Source organism: Harpia harpyja, chromosome 2 (genome assembly GCF_026419915.1).
Source record: "Harpia harpyja isolate bHarHar1 chromosome 2, bHarHar1 primary haplotype, whole genome shotgun sequence".
Classification (NCBI taxonomy): Eukaryota; Metazoa; Chordata; class Aves; order Accipitriformes; family Accipitridae; genus Harpia; species Harpia harpyja.
The window spans coordinates 63,876,455-63,903,555 of NC_068941.1; the positions used below are offsets into that span (position 1 = coordinate 63,876,455).

General features: G+C 44.2%; 1 protein-coding gene across 8 annotated transcripts in view; it reads left to right on the top strand.

The window, feature by feature from the left end:
• Nucleotides 1-27,101, top strand: part of RBM47 (RNA binding motif protein 47) — a 79,734-nt gene that overhangs the window by 23,337 nt on the left and 29,296 nt on the right. The window contains exon 1 of one of the 8 annotated variants that reach the window (XM_052780201.1): nucleotides 3,338-3,410. The exons of 4 other annotated variants lie outside the window; for them this stretch is intronic. The gene's annotated coding sequence lies outside the window, so the exon portion shown is untranslated. Of the gene's footprint in view, nucleotides 1-3,337; nucleotides 3,411-12,515; nucleotides 12,588-13,135; nucleotides 13,229-25,817; nucleotides 26,098-27,101 lie in introns of those variants that run through there. 3 more of the 8 variants (XM_052780202.1, XM_052780200.1, XM_052780199.1) reach the window with 3 other exon arrangements.

Here is a 27,101-nt window from a genome sequence, read left to right on the forward strand (position 1 = left end):
GCATAGGAAGACTCAGAACTGAGCTCTGTGCTTTCTTTTATGAAACTAAAATAATTTATGCAAAGTTTCTGGATTAACAAATGACCCCAAGTTCTTCCTTTATCCTCTAAATAAGTAAAACACCCATCACAGCAATACAGCAAAACTTTTATTGCCCTTGTGCTTGAGAACATATAGCAGGAAACATTAAACTCAGTAGTTTAAATTAACTTGCTTATCTTCAGACCACCAGAAAAAAAAAAGCGCATTATTTATCCCCCTCTATTATACTGCAGCATTGATGAGCACTTTGTTAAAGCATATTACATGAATGCAATTCCATTGCCTTAAAGTCTGAAGCTGTGAGGAGGAGAGATTCTGACCAGCTGATTCTGGCCCACTGTATTTTGTAGGTTTATAATCTGAGTGCTGATGTGGCACAGCTCAAGCAATATAAGTTATGAAATCAGAAAAAAATCACTCTGATATTCCTATTGCTTAGTATTTTTAAAATTATTTAAATTGAAGAAAAATAAATTTAAAAAAAATCATTTTTCAATAAATAAGAATAATTTTTCAAAAATATTTTAAAATAATTTTTACAAAGCAACAAAAGTGATACTGCAGATTTGGTGCACACATACATGCACAAAAGCATGAGAATTGTGTCAAATATGTGTGCAAGTGCATGTCGTCATAAGGCATGAGTTTCTTTTCTGTGGCTGCAGGGAGTTAGGGCATGTTTTCATATGGACTTTTTTTTGAGATTTCTACATATCTGTGCTGCCTGGGATACAGGCTTTTATAAAAGTTTTATAAATGGTATCTGCTTTTTTAAAGTTGTATTAACTGCTATAGGACTTTTAGGTTTTGTCTCAGAGGCGATAAAGCAACTTACTCCTGATATTAGTCACATTTCTTAAAGCTCTGCTGTGAAGCCCTCAGATGATAAGCATGGTATAAGAACCTATCTGAAATTGTACAGCTACCTTGACTGTAGTGGAATTATGCTAATTTGGTTTAACAAAGAATGCAGACTCATTAGGTTAAAAGAAGTTGTCTCAAATCATAATCTGATATCCCAGACAACTCGGTGGATTCTGACTGATACGTTAATTTGCATGACTGGGCACTGTATCATTTTTCTTTAGGTTAGAAATGCAGGCATTTAACTTGGATATTGCTGCAGCATCTCAGTCGCAAGGCAAAAAAAGACCTTGGAGACACGGGTTTCTAAAAGAATGTCACCAATAATATGAAAGGGCTGAAACCTCTTTTTGAGCGACTGCCGTAGTCCCACCATTTCCTTCCTCACTCAACTGGAATGAAATCAGTAGAAAATTTCATTTCGAGAAATCTGTTTCCCAGGGATATGCATTTTTTAACGAGGCTGTGCAGAATTCCTTTCACCTCCTCTGGAACATCATTTATCTTCTTTCCTTCCTTGCATATAGTACTTCATGTGGCCTACAGATGGCAAGGGAGGGATTTTAGCAGAATTAAGTCAATACAACCCCTTTGCCTCCATTTCCAGTTACAGTGTGGAAGGAACAGAGCTTCCAGGACTAAACAGATGTGTGTTGGCTTGTCCTTGGGTGTGTACGGCACCTAAGGGATGCTAACCTAAGGCATGGGACACATTAGACTATTTGCTCACTAGAAATAAATTCCCTCAGAACACCCACCACCAGCTTCTGCAGAAGCCCAGAAGCTTGTAGAGCTCCTGACAACCAGCAGCATCACGAGTAGCACAGGGATGGAGGGTCCTTTGTTTAAACAGTGGCAATTCCTCGGTATAAATCCGTCTCTTCTTCATTTCTCCCCCTCAGAGATAATCATGGGTGGGAGATCTGCATGCCAAAGGAGCTGCGAGCTACCACTTTCTTTTATGTTCCTTGACAAAGAATGCAATCAGCAAGTTGCTAACATCCAAAATGTTGACTAACACACTGATGAAAATGAAGTTCAGCAAGTGTTAATCCCTGTGCCATTTTTTTGCGAAAGATCACTGCAGGCTCTGCCACACAGTCTGCAGACTGATTCATAGCCTGGAATTTCAGGCTCACACACGGTGTGACCCCAGAGGCTTATATTCATGACTGCTCTGCCTGGTGCATGTTTTTTGTGGGCTTAGCACCGTAAGAAAATGTTGATTGACACTGATCATTTGCTTAACCGCAAGCAAATGAAATTGTATTCAAACTATCAATAAAGTGACATCAGCCAAGAACTAGAAATGGTCTCAGTAACTGGGATTTAATCAGTAAGTGAACTGTAGCAGCCATCGTAATAGCATCCAAGAATCAAATGTGCACGTGAAGAATAGCAGCAAACCCAAAAGGTGCAATTTTTCTTTCCCTGTGCTTCTATTTGTTTATTTTTACTGGCTGAGTTGCCCTCGCTTGTTTGTATCTAGGAGTGACGTTGTTCCAACACGCCATTGCCTTCGTTCCTGAGAGAAGCCTGGCGTGAAGAAACAACTTACCTTTCCCCTAAATGTGCTGGGGTTACGGCTCAGCCCGGCCGGGGCGGCTGGGCGCTCCCCAGCTGCCTGCCGCCCTCCCGGCATCCTCCCGGCCACGCTGGAAGCGCACGCCGGGGCGGGGGGAGGACGGCACGAGATCCGCCCCAGTGGCAGGCTCTCAAGCCCAGCTCTTGAACTGATGCCCCAACCCAGAAATGAGCTTGCAGAGAGGAATGAGGCTGGTGAGAGGTGGTGCGGGCTGGTAGGGCAGGCTCTCACTGGCGGCGTGCCGTAAGCTCTGCAAAAGACACTGCAGGAGCACTTCTCACCTCGGCTCAGACAGACCCAGTATCTAGCAGGAGATAATTTATTATTTTTAGTGAAGCCAATACAAGTGACAAATAGGAAATTTGCAGACACAGCCTTGGCTGGCCGCAACAGCGGAGATGTTGCTCTTTGTTGCATTGGATCTGTTCTCGCCCTCCACAGTTCTTCGCTTTTGAGCAGTCATGCATCCCTACTTCCTACCTGAGCAATGGGTGAGGGTATGGAAACACTATTTGTGATCTAGATCCTTCTTTTATTTTAATAATGAAATAGATGAGAGCTTTCTGACTTTTCCTAGGATGAATGGTGCTTGCTGCTGGTACTCTTGGAGACAGTGCTGTACTTTAGTAAGAAGAAAAATCTTTAGAAGTGGCTAAGATGCTCCATTTCCCAAGCGTAGCCATCCCTACATTTTTAACAAGTAGCCGGCTAATGTGTGAGATCAGATAAATGCGTCCTAGCTCTCAAAATGCTCCCAGTAACCTTAGTGAAACCAAGTATTTTTTTTAATTTCTAACTTTAATCATTTCACACTGTGTTCTCCTTCAGAGCTGACTGTATATCAAAGGAGGTGAAAACACTATGTGAAAATACTTCAGCAGCTGAGCTGGGATTCCTTCAAGGGAAAGGCTGTGCAAGCGTAAGCCATTAATAGCATTTAAAAGCCCACGAGTATGTAACTGTAATATGAAACACTGACTATCACTGCAACATACTTCAGGATTATTCTAAAACACCAATCAAGTTTGGGTTTAGATTCAGGTGATAAGTTGTGAAAGAAAAAGGAGAGTACAATCAATCATGAAAAAATCCTGTTTTCAGGTTTGCAATACCACTCTCACACTTCTCGACATTGCCAGACTGCTAAATGGTTTGTCTGGTTTCGGAATCTGGTATTTTATTAATGTTGGATGACTCTTAGACAGTCACCTAGCAATCTTTCCTAAGGCATCTTTTAAGACCTTTCTCATAATCTGGTGACAATTGGAGTGTTGGTAATTGTTAAAATATGATTTGTCATCTCTCTTCACAATGGCCTGTAACATCCATTTATTTCTCTGAATGTATGTTATTACAGAACAGTGGTTGCCATACTTCTATTCCCCTACGTTTACAGAACAAAAAAATCTAGCTGTCCATGACTGATGTGCAGTACCATAAAAATGACCCAACTAGGAGTTCACAACACAGGCAAAACTTCAATACTCTTCAATATCCACATGGAATAAACAGAGCTGTGTTGAATCAAATGCATCCTTTCACTTCAGGTGTTTAAATTCTCACTGGTCAGGGGAACATTTTGAACCTACAGAGCCAAAGATCTGGCTCTAGTACAGATGCAGCTCAACTCAATTGCAAACTGCTGTCCTCAGAGAGGTTTTATTCTAAGCAGAAGTCCTGCAAGAACAAGCTGGTCCTGAGAGTCCCTCTATCTTGTGCAAAGGTTAGTGAGAGCAAACTGTGTAATTCCAGTTTTAACATAAATCAAATCCAAGCCTCAAATCTGAATTGTAGCCCGCAGGTAAGCTGGACTGAGACCCAACCACAAATAGCTGCACCTGTGCTGAAAAATAGACAGCACTTTTTTTTCACTGAAATACATGTATCCAACAGCTCCTGATTTCATAGTAGTGAGCAGAGCTGGGTTCTGTATGTCAGCTCTCAAAACCGTGTGTCTGCCTAAGCTGAAGGGTTACAATGTGAGTTTTGCAAAATCCAGTGAAAGGTTCCTGAATTCTAAAAACATGTAGGAACAAGACGGATTTTATAACTTGGGAGTTTGAATCAGGATTTTTCCACTAGCCATGCTGTGACCCTCAGGACAGCCGGATTGCAGATCAGGTTGCCGCAGACCTCAGAAAATGCATCGATATGCTTGCCAGAGTAGGCATTACAGATTTTCTCTTAAATCATTCCTTTGCATGGAAAAACAGATCTACTTTGAGCATTAATGGAAGCTCTAAAAAATAGAAATACCATAAAACTACTCTGGGAAACATACGCTGGCTAAATGCTGTGGTTTTCTGGTACAGAACATTGTGTTACCCAGTTCTCCAGCTTTCATACAATGGTCGGGAACACTACAAGCATAAAGTATTCCTGGTTGTGTGTGCATGGGAGTAAATGATATCTGGTTTTAGCCCTTACATAGGAAAAAAAACAAGTTTAGCAACATATTTTATCTGCACATGTGATGTAGCCACTATGGAGAGGGTATTGCTGGTTCTCCTAGGCTCCTTTTATGTGAAGATTTTTAATAAGTAAGAAAATCTGCTCGGGGCTATTTTTATCACAAACAGGAAAAAGGTTTGTCGTTTCATTTTTCTTTCTGAACCGTTACCCTTCCAGTTCCCACTCCTCCTTTCATCCCTGCCCCAGGACCAGCTCCACCACACAAGTAATTTTGGCCCTAACCTCCCTGTTTTTCTGCAGTCAGGCTCTGTTGCGCTGTCACCTCCAACACTTTCCCTCTGCTCTTGAGGCGAACTCCATCTCTTTCACCTTTGTGCCAGCATGGCTTCCAGCAGCCAGCACAGCGGTGCCAAATGCCTGCGTTGAAAGCAGATGACCCACCAATTCTTCCTTCACCCAGGGACTGGCAGTCCTTTTGGATATGTCCTTTCAGTACACTGTTATTTTACCTGACTCATTCACATTTCTTTAGAGCCAGCATTTGTAAATTCTGTATTTACTGCTTCTGCTTTCCAATTCAAACCTCATTTTCTCCTTGTAGATCATACATTTTCTCCCTTCTCACAAGCATTACTACGTCTGATTAGTTGTCCCTCCAAAACACCTTACCTCACCCCAGCAGCTGGGTTGCCCCATCCTATTTTTCCTTTCCCTTCAGAAATTAGGGATTTTCTCTCATCTCTTCTACACACAAGATGCTTTCTAGCTCTGCCCCACCTTCCTTTCCAGCTGTCACCTGCCCTATAAGGAGTTCACAACTCCTGTTCCTCCTGAACCACGCCTGTTCATCTCTGTGATTCTCTATCAACTTCTTTCCAGACAATTACCAAGTCCCTGACTCCATCCCAAGCATCCTCAGTCTTCCTCGCATTTTTGTGGTTGCCCATCTAGCTCCAGCCATGTCTTAGCCATGCTGCTGCCTCTAGGCACCTTCAAGGTGTTTCTGTTTCAGGAAGCCTCCCTCCACCTTGGGGTTCCCCCAAAAGAGAGGAGTGAGAGGCAGCTGGACACCTCTCACGGGTAGACGATAGAAAAACCACAAAGCAAGAGGTCCACTGTGTGGATCAGCCCTTCAAACCTTCGTCCCACTCATGTAAAATGTCATGTCTTGTGCCTTGAATTTGGTGATGAGGTGGACATGCTGTAAAAGGCATCTGTGTACTGAAGCTGAGGGATGTTTTTGGTTGCATGGAGATAATTGAGCAGTAAATAATAGCTTCCAAATAATTAAGTACAGTCCTGAGGAACTGGCCTCACAGAGATCTGTATCAATATCTCCTCCAAGATTCTCAGCAAAGCAAATAAGAACAAAAAATATTTCATTCATCTGCTTGGCAGTATCTGCCGGAAAGGCTGATTCAGTCCCAGCTTTTCCATTCAGCTATAAAATCTCTGTATGTATTATCTTCTTAAGCATTATTTTTAAATAGAAACTTTACTTATCTCCTGGGGTTCATTCAAAGGAACGAGCTGCACTTGTGGAGTCTGATGAAGATATTTCATGTCATCAAATGTTAGGCACTGAATTATATGGCAAATATCTGCCCAAATTTAACATAAGGCGCTAAGGACAGTGCTAAGAAGACTGTTCATTGCTAAAATAGCTACAGGCTAGTTTCAGTTCCAATGTTAAAGCCCAAGAAAGTAGAATTAAGGCACTGTTAGCAACACGTGTATACTCTTTTATTAGACATTCTTACTTTTTACAGCTCCACATACCCAGTCAGATGTCCCAAAGCATTGTAAAACCTAGTGTGTCTTGATAAAAAGATATATAATGGATAGATAAATAGATAGTTATAGGCAGACAGCCCATAGATGCTGATTCAAGTACTCTCCTGCATAAAATAAACAATTTTATTCTTATCTTAAAGGAACTACAGGGAAATAAATTGTCATGTACCAAGCTGTGGCTTGTAATTATTTAATTCATATGCGTAATAAGTGTATTTAACCAAGTAATTAAAAATGTCTTCACTGAAATGTAACTGGAAGAAGTCTTTCTTCCTAGTAATACCCCTTTAAAGGAGGAAATTAGTAAAACCACTATATTGATATAAGGGTTGTTTAATTTTTCAAATTTTTACATTTTCTAAGCAACTGTCACAGAACTCTAGAAATACTTTATTCTAGTATATTTTCCACCTGCCTTTCGTGTCTGGCAGCACATTTGTGTGGCAAATGGCACCCGCCGCGAGGGACTCTTTGCGGACCCTGTCCGGCTGCTGCAGGTTGCTTGGCGCTTGGGTAGCCCGATGCTCTGGGTTGGCATTTGCAGTGCTTGAGCACGGTCTGAGAGGTAGAGGCTGCCATGCCAACCTCCCTGGGAAAAGGTCTGATTTATAAAATCACTCCGCTCTTTGCAGCTCCACTCGTGACACCGGTGCCCAGGTAATCTCTGGGGCACTGTTTTTGGCTCAGGCTTATTTTGGTGCCTAAAGTGAGAGGCAGGCTCTTCTAAAAATGTGTTTCAACACACTGTGTTTTTCTCCCTGAAGAAGTAATAATTTTCCGCTGCAGTTGAAAAGCTCTCCAGCTTCGCCAGGGTACCTTTCTGTTGCGCTCACCTACATGCCAATGTGCTACACACACTGCTACGTGCACCCAGTGCCATCCCGATGGCAGGCCAGAGCAGATGTGCCTGCCAGGCACTCCTGGTGCTGCGGGCGCTCCTGGGGGCATCTCCCCCCAGACCACTGCCAACCTGCCTGTTCGCTCCTCCGCTCCTGGTCTGCACAGGCGGACACGAGGGATCAGGGACATGGCGGGGACATTGCTCAAGCACCCAAACCACACAGCCCCCCCAGCTGCCTGGTGAGGATCCTGACTAAACCAGCACTGTCGAAGCCCAAGCCTGAGATTCTCCCTGTTCAGTAATTGTCACGTCAGGGAAATCCCAGAAGCAACTTAGCTGAGGGACTTTTGCACTCAAATCAAACCCATGGGGAATGCACAACTGTGATTTTAAGCCATCGCGTTTCCAACACGATCCTTTCCTAAATGTGACTGTGGGTGGCATCATGCAATGCAGCAATACATGTAAAAGCAGTTGAACAGCTATGAAGAAGGGAATATTTTGAAATATTTGTCTGCAGTGTGAAGTTGCTAAATCACCAGCATAGTGTGGTCGTACAAAACACAGATAAAGTCAAAATAGGCAGTTCTCAAGAAAGCTTTGGATGATAAGGTTTTGAAATATTATTTTTGCAAAAAAAAAGCTGCACATAAGGGAGTGAGCAAGAAAGGTGGGATGGGGTGATTTGGTTTTTTTAATAAAACCTCTTCTTTTAGGGAGTTTATAGCCTGGCATTATACGATTTTCTACCAGTGTTGCCCATTTTTTGCTAGCCAGGTGTTTAACAAATCAGTTCTACAGAAACTGCTTGCAAATATTCTTTCCCATCAACATTCAGTTTCTCTGTGAATCGTGAGCAAGTTTTCTTACATCTCTCATGTATTTTGCAAGTTCTGTTCCCTCCAAGGGAATAGTGAAGACTGAAACTCTGCCCAGTGAAACCACTAGCAAAACAGCTCTGGGATCATCTAGTAGAGACCGTTTGTAAATAATTCCCTTGCCATCTCCTTCCTCTTATCAGCTGGAGGAGCGCTTTGTCTGTCCAGTGCTGAGGACTTATTCTGCAGTAGATGAAGATCCACAGGGCATTTTGCTCTGAAATTTCAGCACAAGATACTAAGTTATGGACCGAAGGGAAGAATAGGTATGGCAAGGCTGTAGCTCTTGCACTGCTGGCACAGCCAGGTACCATTTCCAAGAGCCCAGAGACCCAGCCAAAGCCACAGCTGGAGAGGTGTCCTCATCTGTGCCACCTTCAGGCCACTGCTGAAGAGCCCTCTCCATTCACCCTTCATGTCTCTGCTATTTTCCTGTACGATAACAATCTTCCACAGCTCACAGTGATTATTTTTCCCCTCCCACCTGTTTCTTTTGCAGCAGGCCATTGCTAGTCCTTCTGCTCCAGAGGGGGGGATGTAGGTCCCGTCAGAGGCGATCAGTGCTGTTCCAGTATTTCCTGGGGAGGTGGTTTTGACACGCTGCTTAGGGATGGGTCTGAACATATTCAGATATGGGAGGTTCTTTACTGGGAATGTAAAGTTTTCAAAGCTTCCACAGTAGCCCCTCTGGATCTGCCTGTACTGTTTTCCAGAGTGTTGCCATGCAGGATGAAATACAAATGCATCTGTTGAAAGAGAACTGGAACAAAATTAAACCCCGCTTAAGAAGATTCACAGAAATTTCCCCTTCTGTTACCTGATCCTCACGTTTTAGTTTTGTTGTTTGATCTATGTGTTGTTAAGACTGCTAACACTTCGTAAGTAAATTGGTGTTTCACTGAACGTGCTTTGCCCAAAAGCCTCTGAATTTTAGGTGCTTTTTCACTTTTAATATCCATATCTTTTATTTTACCTGCTCCCAAGCCAGTCTGAAGTTATACAGTGTCTGTACTAAATTAATGTTTGACTTTACAGTCTGTGTGCTGTACAGCCCAGCACCTCCTCCATTTGCAGTAAGTAAATATGCAAGTGTTACGCTGCCCTTGAAACCTGCGCTCTGTGACAAAGGTTGCGCACTGAGAAGAGAGTGAAATGCCAAGTTTCCCTGGGTCACAGTCCCTCCTGTCAGCTGTGCGTTAATCAGAAATCCACTGCCGGTTATCTGCGAAAGCGTGGTGCGGGGAACTTTGGACCAGGTGACACAGGGGCAGACTTGGTCTCCTGAGAAGCATCTGCCTCTTTCTGAGCCCTCGGCTGTGCAAACCTCATCTCTGAGAGCAGAAAATAAGGAGAAGCATGTTAGATTTGGGTTGGCCAGAAGCTGACCACACTTGTTTCAGGAACACGGGGAATGATACCTGCAGAGCTGACTGCAGGTGTGACCTTTGGGAAATTACTTTATCTCAGCCTACCCCAGTCTGTTGAAGAGCCAGCCAAAGGCATCAACACTTCAGGGAAATGCCTCACAACAGTACTTAATCCAGTTGTTCACGTTCACAATTGCTTTCAGATCTAACACCCTATAAAAATTACTACTGCTATCACTTTCTTACAAAGAAAGGTAAAACTCATTGGTTTTGGATGATTTTTGTTTGGAGGTTAATCTCTGAAAACCAGAGGAAAGGTTGCACAAGCTTGTGTGAATGAAAGACTGAGGTTTTACAAGGTGGTAGCTATACAGAGGCATGTAAGGAAGATAATTATTTTTCGTATTGCTTGTGCAACAATGAAAAAAATGTTTGGTCTCTGTTGCATTATATCAGCTTATGTACAAGCGCAGATTTAGAGGAAGGACCCATCAAATTGTCCACTGTTCTATTTGTCCAAGGTGACTTGATACAACTTCAGCTGTACGATAGTACAACCATTTTTTCTGTGGTAGCTACACCTGGCAGCTCTAACCGATAACTGAGTTTCTCTGAAGGCCTTTGGCCTCAGTGGGTCAATACAACACACAATTTGACTCTCTTAGGCCTGTACCGGGCTAACATGCTTTGCAGAAGTACTAGCACTGTAGAAAAGTGAGTATTTGTACAACCGTCCCATAACAGGCAGTGACCTTGTCTAAGCTGCCAGGCAAACTAAATTTGAGCTGGCTCCATAACTCGAGTACCAGAGTGATGCTCTTCCACTTCCAAATCTCACCACTGCAGCCTCAGTTTCCAACCTTGCCAAAGACTGCACTGGCAGTGTCATGACATCAAACACAACGATGATAAAATGTAGATCTGAGCCAGCTGAGTGGGCAGTGCTCCTCCAGAGTTTTCTGCTGAAATGCTTCTGCAACCAGGAAACGCCACGTTGCCAAAAGCAGACCTTGTCACAGAAACATGGTCTCTTCCACCCAGGTTTTATTTGGCAGATTTGAGAGATCTTGAGTGGAGTCCTTATCCAAGCAGGAGAGAGAAACAGCATGGCTGGACCTCCCCCCTCTCTGGGAGCAGCTCTTGATACCAGGTGGAGCAAGACTGCTAGGAGCAGTTCCTGCTCCCCAGAGCTGGTTAGGCAGGGTCTTAAGTGCAGATAAGCTCTTTCAGATAAGACCCCTTTTTCTGCCTGGGGGTCTCAGAGGTGATAGCCACAGCTGAGACTCCAAGCAGCTCTGTGGAATAGCAGGTAATTATTATTTCCACTTACAGCTGGGGGATCAGCAAGGCACTGAGAGGCTAATGTGATGTGGCAAGTGTCCTGCCACAAGCCTGAGAAGCTGGCAGAAGAAGATGGGTCTCTCCCTCCCCTGTGTGTTCATCACAGAGCTCTTCCTTACAGGTTGGGAGCAGACGCTGTAAAGCAGCTGTGAGGGTTTTTTATCTAGAGGGAATACAAGTTGATGGTTGGGAATTAATAAGGCTTATCCAAAAGACATTGCCAGGTCTTGCAGTTGTCCTACAGCAGCAGGATTGTGTCTAGCAGCTGTAGGGAAGTCTGTATGCCTTCTCTGCTCCTGCCAGCAGCCTCTCCTACCAGGGAGTCACAGGCTGCTGCCATGGTGGCCTTAAATACCAAATCTGTGAGAGACTCCCCTTCTGCCCCTCCTTTTCCAGGCAAAAGGGGAGGGGAGGGGAGTGAGGACCATCAGGAGAGAACACAACACCTGAAAGCACCCACAGCAAATGGTGGCACCTTGGAGAGCTGAGCAGGCTTGTGTGTGTTGGGTGCACTGGGCATGCCGCACGGGCTGCAGCCACAGGGCTCGTGCTGTGGCAGCGGCTGGCCACGCATCGGCCCCTGTGGGCTTGCCCTGAGCCCTGGGCTCTGAGGAAACCCCCTCAGGAGTCCTGGCTCAGGGAAGGCACTCCTGCTTTCGGTGACACATCTGCTCGAGTCCAGCCGCAGCCCGTTGCCGCACCGACAAACAGTGTCACACGTGCGTGCCGGCTGGTGAGCTGGACGCAGCTGTGCCCCTGGCCCCCCCGTGAGTACACTGCAGCGTGCCCAGCGGGCTTAGGAAGCTTCTCCAAACGGACCAGACTCATCTGGTGTCCCTCCGCACAGCATCACTGGGCGTGGGCAGCCCCGTCCCTGTGCGAGGCCATACAAGATCCAGATCAACAGCGAGCCCAGCACACGGACATGCTCCTTGTTGCACTAAGTGGCAGGTTTTAATAGCTAATCTGAGCTAATCTTTAGTAGCTAGAGCAGCTGGTGATGTAGATTTTCTCCTCAAACATGTGCATTAGAGTATGTGCTGCTCAAGTCCAGGATCCTAGACTAGACAAAATGAATCACTCTTCCCCAAACCAGGACTGAAAGGCCACGACAGACAAGGCAGTATCACAAAACCACACACTGTGTAGCCTTGATTTTCCTGTTGGTCCTCCGTGAGCGCACATCTGTGTACCAGGCCCGTAAAAGGTCTCCCAGGTTGGGAGCAGCCACTGAGTGCCAGCATCCAAGTCCTTCCCAAGCTCAGCAGCTGTCCTCTCCTCCTCAGGGAGCAGCAGCGGCACCTTGTCAACGCCGTGCTCGGCTGCCAGCCCATTTCAGCTGCCCTCTGCTTGTAATTGTTAACTTGCTGGGAATGGGAAAGCTCCGGTTAGCACAGGTAGAGCTTTAACTCTGAGGCACTCCCGAGAAGCCGAGACGCAGGAGCAGAGCTTCTACCTGCAAGGTAAAATGTCACAGATTGCCTTGGCCATTTCTTTGGCCCATTTTTGTGTTTAAGCTCCCTTTGCGTTATTTTATGATGCAGTTTCAGGTCTTTTTGTTGTCATTTTGAAGTTTTAGCTGTCATTTGAATGACTGCTCCCTTATGCCAAAGATTTATTTGCAAATTTATGTACTCCCATAATTTAAGCATTCCCTCTCAGCTTTCAGCCAGACACGCCTAGGCTTGCACGCAGACTTAGAACAATACGGAGAAAGGTTATCATGACTTACCTGCCACAAATTATCTATTAATAGCACCATTTTTGTACCTTCCCCCCCCCCCCCCCACCTCGTGGCATGCTTTCCCTATGTCCCCCCTCTTAGCAGGTTTCCCTTTTTTGCTGTGCTTTGTTTTCCCTGTGGAGGACAGGGCAGGTAGAAGAGAGGCGACCTTTTTGGCACTGGCTCTGCCCCCGTGGCCCGGCGCTGCCTTCCCCACGGGGTGTTTGCAGGGAGGGTGGGACAGCAGGCTGCTCACAGCCTGGTAAAACATTGACCCACGTAGGCAGCCGTGGCTGCGGAGGCACTGGGCTGCCCAGGGAGGCAGGCAGCGGGAGCCCAGCGGCAGGCAGCACCCACAGGAGCACGCCAGCTTCTCCCCAGGTACCATTTTCCGCTTTGATTTTCCTAGCTTTGAGAGGCAGAAGGGCAACGGTGCCCAGTTAAAAGGTTTGCCAGAGGTTCGCTCCCTAAAAGTCGGAAGAGGAGTTAGCAGTGCTATTTTGCAGTTTGCTTGCGTCAGCTGTAGTTGACTGCACGGTGTCATCTAGATCACGGGTTGATTAACCCATGCTTGATTAGCTAGTTGGTTTGATTTTGTTGTATCTTCAAAACAAACAAACAAACAAAATTAATGCACAATTGCATTTGAAAACTTCATGGTTTTCTAATAAAACTCAAAGCAGCTGGCTTCTGCTCATCTTCTAACTGAAGACTAGGAACAGGAGTCAGAGTTTCTAATGAAAATGTGTAATCCAATTATTGCAACAGGGATGAGGGTAGTGACTCATGCTGAAAAACGCTTGCTGATTTTTGAACGAGCTTTGCAAAAATATGCAAAGTGACTAATTTTTTCAATATTTTTTCCATGTTCCAAGACAGTAGACACAGAAAAAATACCCAGATTTAAGTTCCGAGTATGCATATGCCACTGAGGGAGGTGAAGCTGAATAGATTCAAATAATTGTTTTAAGTTTGCCCAGGGACTGAAAGTTTCTGCCACATGGTGGAAGCTGACTCGTTCATGCAGGAACCACCCTCCGTGTGCTTTGCTAGTCTGGATGTGTCTTTATATAAGTACATATGGTGACTCCCCCAAAATTACCTTTTACATCCCAGGTAGCTGTCAAGTAATCCTGAAGAGGGCTTGGTGTGAAGTGACCAACATGTAGTCAGTATTCATAATTTATTTACAGTACGTTTTGTGTGCAGAACAAAATGCAAGAAAGAGATTTTTTTTTTTTTTTAATTTGTTGCTTCCAGTTTATCAGTGTCGTGCACTAGTTGTGTTTGCTGCTTGCTTCAGTCCTCCCTGATGTGACAGATTTTCTTGATGTGTTGGCTAACCAGGCTTGCACATGACATGCTATTTATGCTTGGTAAATGCTCAGTGGTGTTAGGCGGTACTGAAGTGTGGTAACACATTTACTTTATTAAAAGTAGTCTAAGTGTGGCTTCAGTTCTTAGCAGTACTAAAACTCCCAGAGCAAAGTGCAGGGAAAAAAATTACCCAAGAACAAAGCAACTGGATTCCCACAAGTATCTGCTTTGAAGGATTGAAATATGATTCAAGAAAAATTTTGGTAAAGGCTGCACCATAGTTTCAGTCTGTCGGTGAATTTGTAGACATAAAGCATGACTATGACTAAAGCCTGTGATTTTTATGTGTGTCATAGCTGATGTGTGATTCTTGCCCTCTCCTCCCAGGAGTGGTGGTTCCAGTATTCGACAGTAAATTGGACTAATGTAGAAGTTTCTTTTGCAGTAACTAAAGAAAGAGGTCAAATCCTACCTCAGAGCTCACAGAGACTGAATTTTAAAAAATAAATATCTAAATGAAAGACAGTGATGACAATGTTATCTTGTCTGTTTTCATACAAAGATAGGGTTCTTGCTGGTGACTATAAGGGAGATTATGTGGCTTAAATGGAAGGAATAGGACTATTGACAAAATCTGTTCAGTCTTTGAGTCCTGTTTGCACTACAGAGGACCTCTTTCACAGGAATGCCAACCCCTTTCCATCTCTGAATCAAGGAGTCAAGGAAAAACATCATCAGATTTCAGGGCAAGGGGGTCATAACTATCTGTAAATTATGAGCAACTTAAATTGTTCCAGTAAATAATAACGTACTATGACACGCTAAAATGAAATGAGCAGGTTTCATTCTGTGTGCTTGATTTTCAGCACAGCTGTTTACCAAGTTTCATTTGGTTAAACCTGTGTACATACGCTAAAAGGAGCAGGGCTGCACAGGGATCATGAGGACAGCCTGGTCTGCAAAATCTTTTTCTGGGTATACAAGGTGGAAAAGACCTGCTTAGCCTGGGCTGGTTACAGAGTCACCAGTTAAAAAGAAGTCTCTCTTCACCCTTAAAGGCAGCTCCTGTGACACAGGTGTTATTGCTAGACCTATGCAAAATAAATATCATGGATCCCACTAAGATCTCACAGTGACACTTTTCTAAATTTATATCTGAACCAGAAATGACCATATTAAAGGGCTATATTAAAATGGGAATAATCTCTTCGGATACTTTGGAAGGGAGTGATACTCTCAATAGAGATGCCGAATATTCGCATGGCAAAAAAAGAAACCCTGCCAAACAGAAAACCCCACGCAACCAGGATTACCGAAGAGTAACAGGGGCATGGCAAACCTCTGCTGTCTCCTCCCCGGAAAGTGTCAGGGTTTCCCCGGCTTGCCTGCATGCTGAGCAGTGCCCTTGCGGAGGCAGGAGCAGCCTGGGTCCCTGCTCTCCGCGGGCAGGTGACGGGGCTGTCACCGGGAGGGTGCCACGAGAAGAGGAGCGTCCGGGCTGGGCGCTCCGCGACCTCCTGCACTCCAGTCCCGTTCCAGCGGCTTTCATTTGTTTACTGTACTTGTTTGTGTAGCAGCCATCGCACCACGGGTGAGATGTTGCAATCCCTTTCCTTGACTCCCCGTTACAAAGACATTGACAACAAATCAGCTGGATCGCATGGGTTAGTTGGGGTTTGCTGTGCTAGGCCTCTTGTTTAAGAACATACCCCAAGTGGAAATCTTCATAGTCGTTATTTTTTTCCCCTGACACAGCAGCCGCATGGCACATGGATAAGGCCATTGCAGATGCTTTGGGCTTGAGGCAGAAGAGCAAGCAGCTCTGCGGTCTCTGGCAGAGTCTCATTCCTCCTATGAAGATGCGGCTCCCTGCTTTTCTCTCTGAATATCGGAGAATATTTTCTAAAGCTGTCCACTTGTACAGCACCCACATGACTGGAATAGCTCCTTCATGTTACTTTGGGAGCAACTTAAAACATTAGCATTTAAGTAGTTTATTTCCTTAAGGCAGAAGTGTGACTTTTACTGGGGGATTTTTGCCTTTTATAGGAGTAGGAGTTTTCTGAGGGAAATGATTTACCTTTTCAGAGCCAGCTGCAGAAGCATATTTTTGTGACAACAAGCTGTTTTTCCTCTTTCTGTTGCAGTGAACAAAATGATCAGGTAAAATGCAAACCTTTAAGGACAGTGATTAGAGACAAGCAAACCTACCCTTGCACGTTTCCAGCTGAGCATAAGTGCTAGCGATGCATTGAAACCCCAGCTCTTCAATTTTGCTAAAATAATACAAAGTTAACCCATGAATTGCAGCTGAACATGAAATATAATTTCTGAGAAATGAAGTAACTTTAATTATTTTAATTACCAAATTATTTTGTGCTGGATGCATGTATATGCAGTTCCCAATGATGTCAATGAGAAATGAATGCTTAGATCTTGATGTAGCTTTTTTCTTCTTTGCAATGTGTGCTTTCAATGAGAATATTTCTTTATGCAATTTGTTGCTTTCAGTAATAACTTTCAGAACTTTTACCTCATCAGAAGTCAGATGTTGCAGAGATCAGAGTGCAGTATATAGTTGATGATTAAACGTATCTATCCAAATGAATGGCAGCCCTGCCCTCCCCTGCCCTGGTGCTGGGTCACAATGTTTCCCTTTACCTCCAATATTTAACAACAGCTGTCAATATCAAACGGTATTTGCTTACACGCTGGAAGGCAAAAGTAGAAATAATAACCAATAATTTTAGCAGAAATAATTTTTTTAATGGTTGACTAAACAAAGGCTTACTTCTCATACAATGGTATCCTGACTCACGTGGATTTACTGGTCTTCTTCCCTGCGTCTCCCAGGCTATAAGAGTGAAAAACAAAAGACACTGAGCAAAAGCTGCAGTGCCATTTTACCTTCATATTTGGGAGGAATCAAGTTTGAGAGGTTGTCAGATTGCCTCTCTTTTATCTAACGAGCATTTGGCTTAAAAATGAAAATGCACTGTTCAAACCAAAACCTTTTGGGTGTTGAGTGAAGGAAGTCATGTTTTGCAGATGTGAAACCTCCACTGACTTTTCATCCTTTCGGAAGAGCTGCAGAAAACAGTCATTATTCCAGTCCTTCCTACCTCCTGCAAAGATATTATCAGAGAAATGCTGTGGCAATATAGCAGTGATGTATTTTTTTTAATGGTCTCCAGAAAAAAATGCACATCTTGCTTGGATCTTCTTTCCTCTGGACAGTTTCTGTAATTGCAACTGAAAGCAGCCCCAGCAGCAGCCCTTAGACAGACTATCAGCTGGGATCATGCTAAGCTTTACTGAACTGAATACTTTCACCTGAAAAATTGGGGATGCTTTAAAGGGAAAATTGCTATGTAAACATTCTGTAATGCACAGAAACAGCTTTTTCTAACTTGGTTTATGGCACTTTTGTTAATGCTTCTCCAAGCAATACTCAGGGCAGCCACTCTATCATGAAGCTCTTCCACTTCAACGGCTCCCAGAGTTGCTCAAACCACACCTGTAGTTAGCTCTGTGTGGGCAGACAACTTTCTAAATAAAGCTGAAGCTAAGGACTCGACAATAGAAAATTCATGGATAGGCAGCTTCAGGTTGAATTTAATGGGATTACGCGGTCCATTGGTGCTAATTGGTGGGATTGATAGCTAAAATCTTGATTCTGCAAACCCTTCTCTACCCGGTATCATGTTTATTCCTGCTAACATTATCCTTGGGAACTACATTGCCATTAGGTACTGCATACCAAAGAGGCTTCATCAGGCTACGCTTATGAGTAAATGCTGTATCTGATAGGGCTATGCCTGCCTGGACCATTAAATAGACATAATGGCAAGGATGGCTCTGAATGGAGTTCCAGGGGAAAACTCAGGCTGTAGTACCAAAAATTTATAGGATGTGCCTATGGACCTTTATAAGTCTCTTCAGGCACCACATCTGCATGAAAATGTAGGAAGAGTGCCTGGGATTACTGCTTGTTTGGCTTGGTGGCGGGTACCATCAGTAGGGATGGCAGGGAGTAGGTACAGTGGAGGTTACTGCAGGTATTACCACAACTTCATTTTTACTTAAAACTTCTTGTCACTCAGTATTGAAGCACAAAGCTTAGCTCTGCATCAGCAATCAGTTGGGAATCCCTCAGCAAGGGGGATGTTGTTTGAAACTGTGCAATGCTGTAAGTACAGGCATAATCACAGTGGCTGCAAAAACAGTATCGTAGGTAGGAGCGTGAGATGATCAAGCACATCTACCCAAATGAGCACCACTGATCCCAGAGCTCACTGTGGAGAGGGCTTGAAACGGGGATGGGCATGGGGGGGGCCTTCATGCCCTCTGCTGAGGGGAGGGCTGGAAGGCAGGGAAGGAGCTCTGGGTACCTGGTGTCTCAAGACAACCCTGTGAAAAAATCCCATGGAGAGGAGCAGTATCACAGAAACAAACAGGGAGAGCGGTGGGTGAAGGGAGTAGGGGAGCAGCAAGAATGGCCAATGTCCAGATGTCTGGACGTCGGAGGAGCTGCCCGTCTCGGAGGCTTATCACACCCCATAGCAGAGCGGGGTCATCCGGGTGGAAATCTGAGATGACAGTGCTGAGGAGCAATAAAATGGCCTAAATAAGCCTGTCTTCTTGACAGGCTCCCTTTTCTTCATCTTTCTACTTCTGAAAGACCTTACGCTTCAGTGTCCTGTGATATCCTCTGTACACCAAAATACCAGATGTACCACACCAGAGGGGGAAGGATTTCCAGAAGCTTACAGGCAACAGACTCCCTCCTTTTCACAATCTGGGGATAAGGGGAATGATCAGTATATCCAACAGAAACATATTTTGACAGGCTCAGCAGGCTACAGTCTTCTTGCACAAAGCCCTAGTGGGGTTTCACCCTGGACTAAAGTCAACGAAGACCCTCCTAGTCCATTTTGTGCTGTGCAGTTGCTCCAGTGAGGCTGAAGAGAAGAATTTCTTTCTGATCAGCCAGGGTGAAAACCATCATTATGATTCTGTACTACCACCATAATTACAGATAACCCACGTTAAAACTAGCATCATGCACAGCTGTTTAATACGGTGCGGTTCTATATGCTAAGTTTTTTTGCTCTAGGTAGTAATCTATTTTCTGCTGCAGAATATTTTGATGTAAATGGCTGGTGAGTTAATGCTGATGTTGGATACAAATACTATGACTCTCACTAACTGGAGTAATGTAGATGTCTGCAACTGAGTGTTTTTCAAAAAGACTGCTTTCTGCACAGCATAAAGGACTTTTTTTGATGAAGAATGTGTTTCTTTTTAGTTAGTTTTTAAAATGGCAAATAGAAAGGTGAGCAGCCTTTTGTAAACAGAAGCAGGATACATAGGGAGCTTTCTTTTAAACTTCATGATGACACATCTCCATACGGAAGAAAAGAGGAAGGCATGGAAATTAAATCCGGTTAAGGTACTTCCTCAGCTCTGCTCTTCATTTTCAGTTAAACAAGGAAGTTTCAATAAAGAAATTGTTGAATTACTTGGGAGTGTCTTCAAGGCAGCATGAAAACACAGTGAAAGCTCTTCTGTGCATTAACTGCAGTGGTAGGGAGGTTACTGAGACCTCTGGCTACCTTTTGGGAGAGGCAGGTAGGGTCCACCCCAGCCAGCACATGTGTCATTTTAAACACATTGTAGTTGTGTTAATGTAGATGAGACTTAAAATGTTTTCACTCGCTTAGATACTTTGCTGCATTGGAAGTCTAATTAGAGATTTGTTTTATGGAAAACTGAAGAACTAGGTTAAAAAGAAGTCGAGAAGGAATTATCTCAAAAACATGCAGAATAATCATTCTTAGTCAAATCTTAAAAAATTTCTGGCAGACACTAGCAAAACTGGCAAACTCATGCTTTCATGAGTTCTTCCCTTTCTTCCCTTACAGAGGCGAGAAGCCTTCTTAAACTCCCACCTGATGAAGGGAAGGGGCTCTGTGTTAGCACCCCATAACAGCACTTCATGGTGCAGATCTCCATTGGCCCTGAGCATGTAGCGCTCTCCAGCAACCCCACTAGACTTTGTGTCCAGAGTGCATGATTGCTCTGCTTGGCAAGTTATTAACTGGCGCTTAAGTTTATCTGAACATTGAGGCCTCATGGTTTTGTTCTTGAATATACTGGAGATGTATGTAAAAAAAAAGGGGGGGGGGAGATTGTTTTGAAGAATTTTGACAGTGTTTTAGGAAGTCAAATTTTGACAGTGTTTTGGGAATGGAGTTGTGCTAACATGCTAGGCTATGGGAGATAGGATCTCTCTCTTCTCTTGTTTCTTTTGCTTATCCAATCCAGTTCTAGGGAGTTTGCTGTTTTGTTTAAACTCAGGTTTTCCAGAGTTGTAATTATGTAAATTACTTATCATTAATGTTATGTTTTTTGTGAGTGAAGTCCAAGTAATTTAAAAAAGGGTTATTCTAGCTTATAGACTAGTTCCTGTGTTAAGACAGCAGGCACATGTTTCTTAAGGGAAGTGAAAAACTGAAAATATCTCTGTTTTGTGTCCTTCAGACTGTTAGCATACAAGATCTGCGAGTTTGTGTAAGGGGGGGCATCTGCAAGTATCTGACAAAGAGATTTGCAAGCAAGTCATTGAGTGCAACCTCTCTCTGCTTCTCCTCTTTAATCCGGGTGACTGCCTTGACTCTGAAAGACAGTTAATACTCCAGTATCTGCAGGTGGAGTTTTGATATTAGAGATGATGGCAGAGGAGGCACTGCATATAGCAACTGGCATTTGGTCATTCCAGATCTAACTTTCATCTGATTAAAAAAAAAACCCCAAACCACTACTTTTTTAATTAAGCAACATTATAAATGTTAAATATCCTTAGCTGTGATGGCAGCTTTTTGAGACCTCAGATAGGCATAGTACATTGGTGGTATTTTTATGTGCGATAGATTTTCCTGTTTGCTTATAAAAATATTTGGGAGTAGCAGTTTTCAGTCATATAGCTAATTTATAGTGTGTATGTCTCCTGTCAGGTCTATCAGTAAGAGATGGATAGGGTCAAATATTTTGGGGTTTATTTTAGAAAATTAATGTGGGGTTGAGTAAAGAGGCTGGGAGGTTGTGTTTTTTTTAAGAAAACCATCACCAGAACAAATGCATCTGTCTGGATCATCTGTTCAAGTCGCCTTTCAAACAGGATTTATTTCTGATTCACAAGCATGCTCTATCTCTCATTTATTCCTCTGAATGCTGATGTGAAAAAGAACAGACACAAATACCAGGAAGACGGGACTCCTTCCCCAGGCTTAAAAGCAGGGAAAATGCACAGCAAAGGGCAGGAGAGCTGCACACCAGCTCACAGTCCCAGCTGTCCGGAGGGCATGTGCATGGTGGCTCCATACCCAGGTCCATCGCCAGATAGGTCTAGTGGAGAGAGAGCAATTTTGCCTTCCTGAGGGGGACAAAACGCAAAAACGTGACTGGTGTGGACTGGGCTGGTACTGAAGGAGGAAGCATTCAACTCTTTGCAGCTTCTCAGATTATTATACAGCAATTAAAATAGTTCCCACCATGTAAAAACACACCATCAGATAACAGGACACTCTGACTCATTAAATACACCCTTGCCAAAATCGTTTCTCTGGGTGTTCCAGTTTCTTGCTTGGGTCACGATGTTAAATCATTACTTGCACTCAAAATCTATGAGCCAGCTACTTGCTGATTGAATAGACCCATAAACACAGCTGTGCTGGCGGCTACTTTTTAGAAGGTTTTCTTCAAGCATTTGGCCTGACTTTTAAAAATAGCCTGTTTCTTTTGCACAGCCTCTCATCTCCAAAGTATGACCCCCTTGTTGAAATCTGATTGTGAAATATGACTTTCCTGTTCACCTGCTAGCAGCAGGATGGTTTCTGTACGAGCTGGGTGTAATAGCACAGTATTTCATTCATGTTGTTTGGTGATTTGATGCTCTCAGCAGCTGGCTGTGCCATGGCGTGTCTCTGTCTCCTCTGCTTGCCTGTCTCATCCCAGGGGAAGGCTCCATTTTCATTTGTGTAGGGTTTTTTTTTAACCACTTGCACTGCAAATGCCTGTGAGAGGGGGGCAGGAGGGGGGATGTGTATATTAATGTTTACACCTCCCTCAAAATGCTCCAATGCTAGATGCGAGTTTCTTCGCATTTATAAATGAAATAACCTTTTAGCTGTAGGCCTACATTTCGTATAACTACTCCACTTCCAAGGAACCAGAAGGAAAACAAGTTTTGCCTCACCTGAGCCCAGGATAGGTTTTTCCTGGCAGGTTTCAGTAGAATCACACAAAGTCTTTTGGAGGTATGACACCAAACATTTGCAGCTTGTGCCTCAGATTTCCAAATTTATTTAGCCTACTGGACGTGATTTTTGTTTAGAGTAGCTTTTGTAACCAGGAGTTTTCACTTCCATTTACTAACTATGCTGTGTTGCTTAGGGGAAAACAAAAAGTAGGTAGCAGACAATTTATTAATTTAAATTAATATAAATTTATTATTTATATCACAAGCTGTGGTGCTCCGCTAACCACTCAAGAGCAGGCTGGTTCATCGACACAACATGTGTCCCCAGTCTTCTCTAGTACCTGTAATGACCCTCCTAGTCCTAAGGCATAATTATCATTTCTCATATGCTTTTTGTTAGCTGCCAGCTCCTGAAGCGTAGCAGAGGGCTGTAATGAAACTGAGGGTGTGCGTTTGGCCGCAGCACGGAGTCACGCAGGGACACCTGTGGGTGCAGGGATCCTCTTGGAAGACTGTGTTGCATCAGCCCAGGCAACCACACCTGGCACGGGCTAATCCATTTAGTCTGTCCCTGGAGCCACATCTGGGCTTTGTTGAGGAAGAACAGGTTGGTTCTGTCTGAAAGAGGACCCAAAAGCAACCATTGCTGCAGTGTGGATGCTCAGCAGAGCGGGACAGAGGATGACCTGGAGAAGTGAGCTATCACAGGGTGCAGATGTGCAGAGTGCATGGGACTGCCCTGAGCTGCTGCAGGGATCACAGCGGGCAGAGGGTTGCACCGGCTGGGGCAATGGAAAGGACGCATGTGCCCTGCTCTGCTCTCTCACAGGCCAAATGGAGGTGCAGCACAGGCAGTGGTCCAGCCGTTCCTGCACCAGGAACCTCCTCCTCCTCCTTCCCCTTGTGGGAATAAATGTGACCGTCCTTCAGAAGGGAGTATCTGCAGCTCCTCCTCACGAGACAAGACCTAAGTAGGGGGTTATGTGCTTATGTTATGGCTTGTTGAGATTTTTTTTTGGTGGAGAGCATACATGATTAGAACCAAAAGTGTTCAGAAGAACTCACAGTTTCAATCAAACTTGCATGTCCATGGTGTAATTTCTGGGCTAAACCAAGAGAAAGAACTGCTCCAAAGCAGCCAGGAGGGCAGAGAACCGCCCTGAGATGTGAGACCCCCAGGAGCAACCTGTCCCCTGGCTACATCAGGTGGGGCTCTTGCATGCCACTCTGCCACCTCGTTGCAACATTTTCATTTTCCCCAAACCACATCTCCAGCTGTCAGTTCCTCTTTCTGTGCTAAGAACTGACACCAGCGTTTGTAAAACATTGTGCTCCCAGCTTGACAGGCACTTAGAGGAACACCTGACAGGTTGTGATGGGTTCCCTTTGCTCCTATTACAAATTTGCCCTGCTTTCACACTGTTCCTTATTTTCTTTGACAAGCCCAGTCTAAATGTATAGTTATATAATATAGTTATATTCTGGCTGTGCAGTTGAGCAAGCGTTGGCTTTCCTGCTCTGATGAGAAACAAGAGCATTGTTTGATATTAAACAATACATTGTTTTGGGCTTTTGCTGCTTTTGAGAGTAAGGGCATCAGAAACAAAGCCCTATAATGGGATAATAAATAAGCTGGGTTTTTCCTTCGCTGAAATAAATGCACAGTAGTGTGCAGTACGTTAGCTGTCAGGGGTTTCCAAACCACCAGGCAGACAACTAGTGGGATTGTTCCCTTATACATCCTTATTAAAGGGCTTTGTTGACTCCAGATTTCTACCTGTCCTAGGTGTTTCTTGCTTGTTTTATTAGAAGGTCAGCTCTTCCTGAATATGTCTCCTGTGTTACTATTGCCTTAAAATTAAGCACTGTAATAAAGAGCAACTGAAAGATGGAAAAAGATAAGAGAAAAACAATTCCTCCTTCAAACCATTCCTTCTGTGCATTGTCCTTTTTCTAGAGAAGGAAGGAAAGCAGTTCTCTCTGGAGACAGCACTTCTACCAATGAACTGAAAACAGAAAAACCAGCAGCCAGGATTTTCCATACACGTCCTCCCATTCCACGAGTGCAAAAATCCATTTTTTTCTCTCTGCTGTAGGCCACGCTTTTAGATGTTTTCATTACTTCTTCTGTGACATTCCAGTAACTTAACATTTGTATCTGTAGTACACTTAAGGAACCCTAAATTTAGTGTTTTTGAAGACAGACAGACTATTTTAGTGTCTAGGTGAATTAAAAAATGCTATATGCTTAATGAAATGAAAGTGTAGCATAGCCTCAGAAATTTGATTTTTACTCAAGGTTAGACTGTAACTGTGTACTTTTTGCGTAATTTTGATAATGTTTCTGCAAGTTGGGCAATATAATGATTTAAGTTTGTGTCTGAAAGACAGAACTGTTTTTTTATATGTTGTTTTTTAAGATGCGGTTATTTAAAGTCAGACCTCCCCAGGGCAATATCTAGGCACTTATACGGTCTTCAAAGGCCCTTGAGCATGCTTAGTTCCTACTTATCTCAGTGTGAATTTGACAGACAAGGACTGGAAGATTTAACATCATTATAACCAGCTGATCTATGAGTAGCAGAACTTATTAAGTCTGGTTTTCTACAGTATCGCCGTAGGAATGCAGAGCAATTCCAGCTCCATCCCATGTCCCCAGCTCCTCCCATTCTCGCAGCCTTTGCATTCCTCCCTTGCTCCTTTCTGCACCCCCTTCCCGCAGGTTGGGTGGCTGCCGGGGGCCGCAGGTGCCCTCACCTGCAGGTTGTACAGCCCTGCCGGCCGCTCCTCCTCAGGGTGGGGGAAAAGCTTGGCCCCAACTGGCTCTCCCTCAGTCGCCTGCCACTGTCATTTCCCCGAGTCAGCCCTGGCTTTCCTAAAGCTGCGTGAGCTCCGAGACCTCTCTCTGTCCGCATGCTGCTTGGCCGCAGCTGGCCCGCAGGTCCACAAGTGGTGGATGGGGCCGGCAGACACGTCACGAGTTCGTATGCCTGGGGTGGGGCATGGGGCTGTTTTTAGGAAACCAGGCTGGGAACACCACGCAGTCAGCAAAACCAGGAAGAGCATGCAAGCGCTAGGATGTGCAAACAGGGAAATGAACTCCCAGAGACAACTAGTCTATTTATTGCCTGTTTGCTCAGTTACAGTGGCAAATGCTGTTTTGTCTTCTGTGCCGAAACGCACTCCCTCCCCTTCCAAATTTTACAGTAGTTTATATCTGTGAGCTTTGAGCATCACAGCAGCTTTACTTCTGGAGCACCTGCGGTAAGCCAGAGTGGCTTTAGCCATTTAACCACAAGCTACTGCTGGACTTTGTTCGCTTTGATGTGCTGACCTTTGGCCAGCAGAGGTAGGAGAGAAGCTGGTTGCTCTTGGCAAAACACGGTCACAATGTACCCAGGGAGGAACCTTTTGTAAAGTGCCCTTTAATCAGCTCCGGTCGCTGTTAGGTGTTGTAATGATTTAGGTTCCCTTAATAGTTTCAGTAAAAGAGCATCTGAAAGCACAAGGTCTGTCCTGCTGTTCCTCCGTGACCTACGAAGTCCCCAGCTGAGGTCTCGAAGCAGCAAGCGGCTGAGTGCTGGGGACGCGACGGCGACGGTGGCACCAGGCACGCAACGGCTTAGAGGGGCACAAGCCTGCTGCTGCTGGCCAGCTGAGGAGCAACCTGTAGGTTAGTAACTGTACCCTGCGGCAGTATTATGGTCATGGTTATATTTCCTGTTGTATTTAGAAGGGATGCAGGCTGTGTCGGAGGGAGCCTGGTGAGCGAGGCACCTGTTTTGGCCTCCTGGGCAGTAGTAGATGCCCTAAAACAGAGTGTAAGAGTTCATAGAGGAAGTGGTTATGGAAAGTCCTTGTTTCAGAGAAATCTGTCTTCCTAGTCACTGAATGCACCATCTTGTGCTTTAGATGGGAAGGCTGTTTCTTTTGTGAAGCTGACTATGCTCTGAGCACAACTGAGTATCTCTGTCAGAAATGGGCAGTCATTGTGGAGGGTCCTGTTCTTCCAGGTTGCAAGTGTCCCTCTGTGCCGCAGGGGTATACACGGCATGCACAGCAACCGTCACACTGTACTCTGCAGTCACTCTTGTGACACTCAATAACAGACCCAAAGTAACCTTTTCAAATGTATAAAACGGTCTTTTCAGGAGTAAATGCGCAAACTCAAAATATTACATTTTTTCCTCTCTGAAATGATGTAGCTCAGTGATGGCATAAGGAAATTACATTTCTTTTGCTGGCATCATCAATATACTTAGGAAATTACGTGCAAGGCAATTTTAATCCACTTAGGTTTCATTTTTAAAAATAATTGTTGTCAAAAGAATCGAGAGTTTCCAAAGAAAAACAGTCTAAAGGCTCAGTATAACCTTACTACTCTTCATTGGTCTTGTGGCACATCTTCTGAAAAAGATTTTGCTTCATTTTACAAAGGCCAAAGATCAAAACAAGGGAAACCTCACCACCTGATGGCTTTATTTGTATTTTTGGGGATGCGCTGTCCGGTACATACCACCAGTATCATACCATGAAACATATAAGAAGTCAAGTTAAATCCCTGATGTAACATTGTTCATGTCAAACATGATGATGTGGCACCAAGAGTGAACTGGCTTCATTCAGATAAACACCCACAAAACTTCAACCATCTCTTCACATACACACCTAAATAGA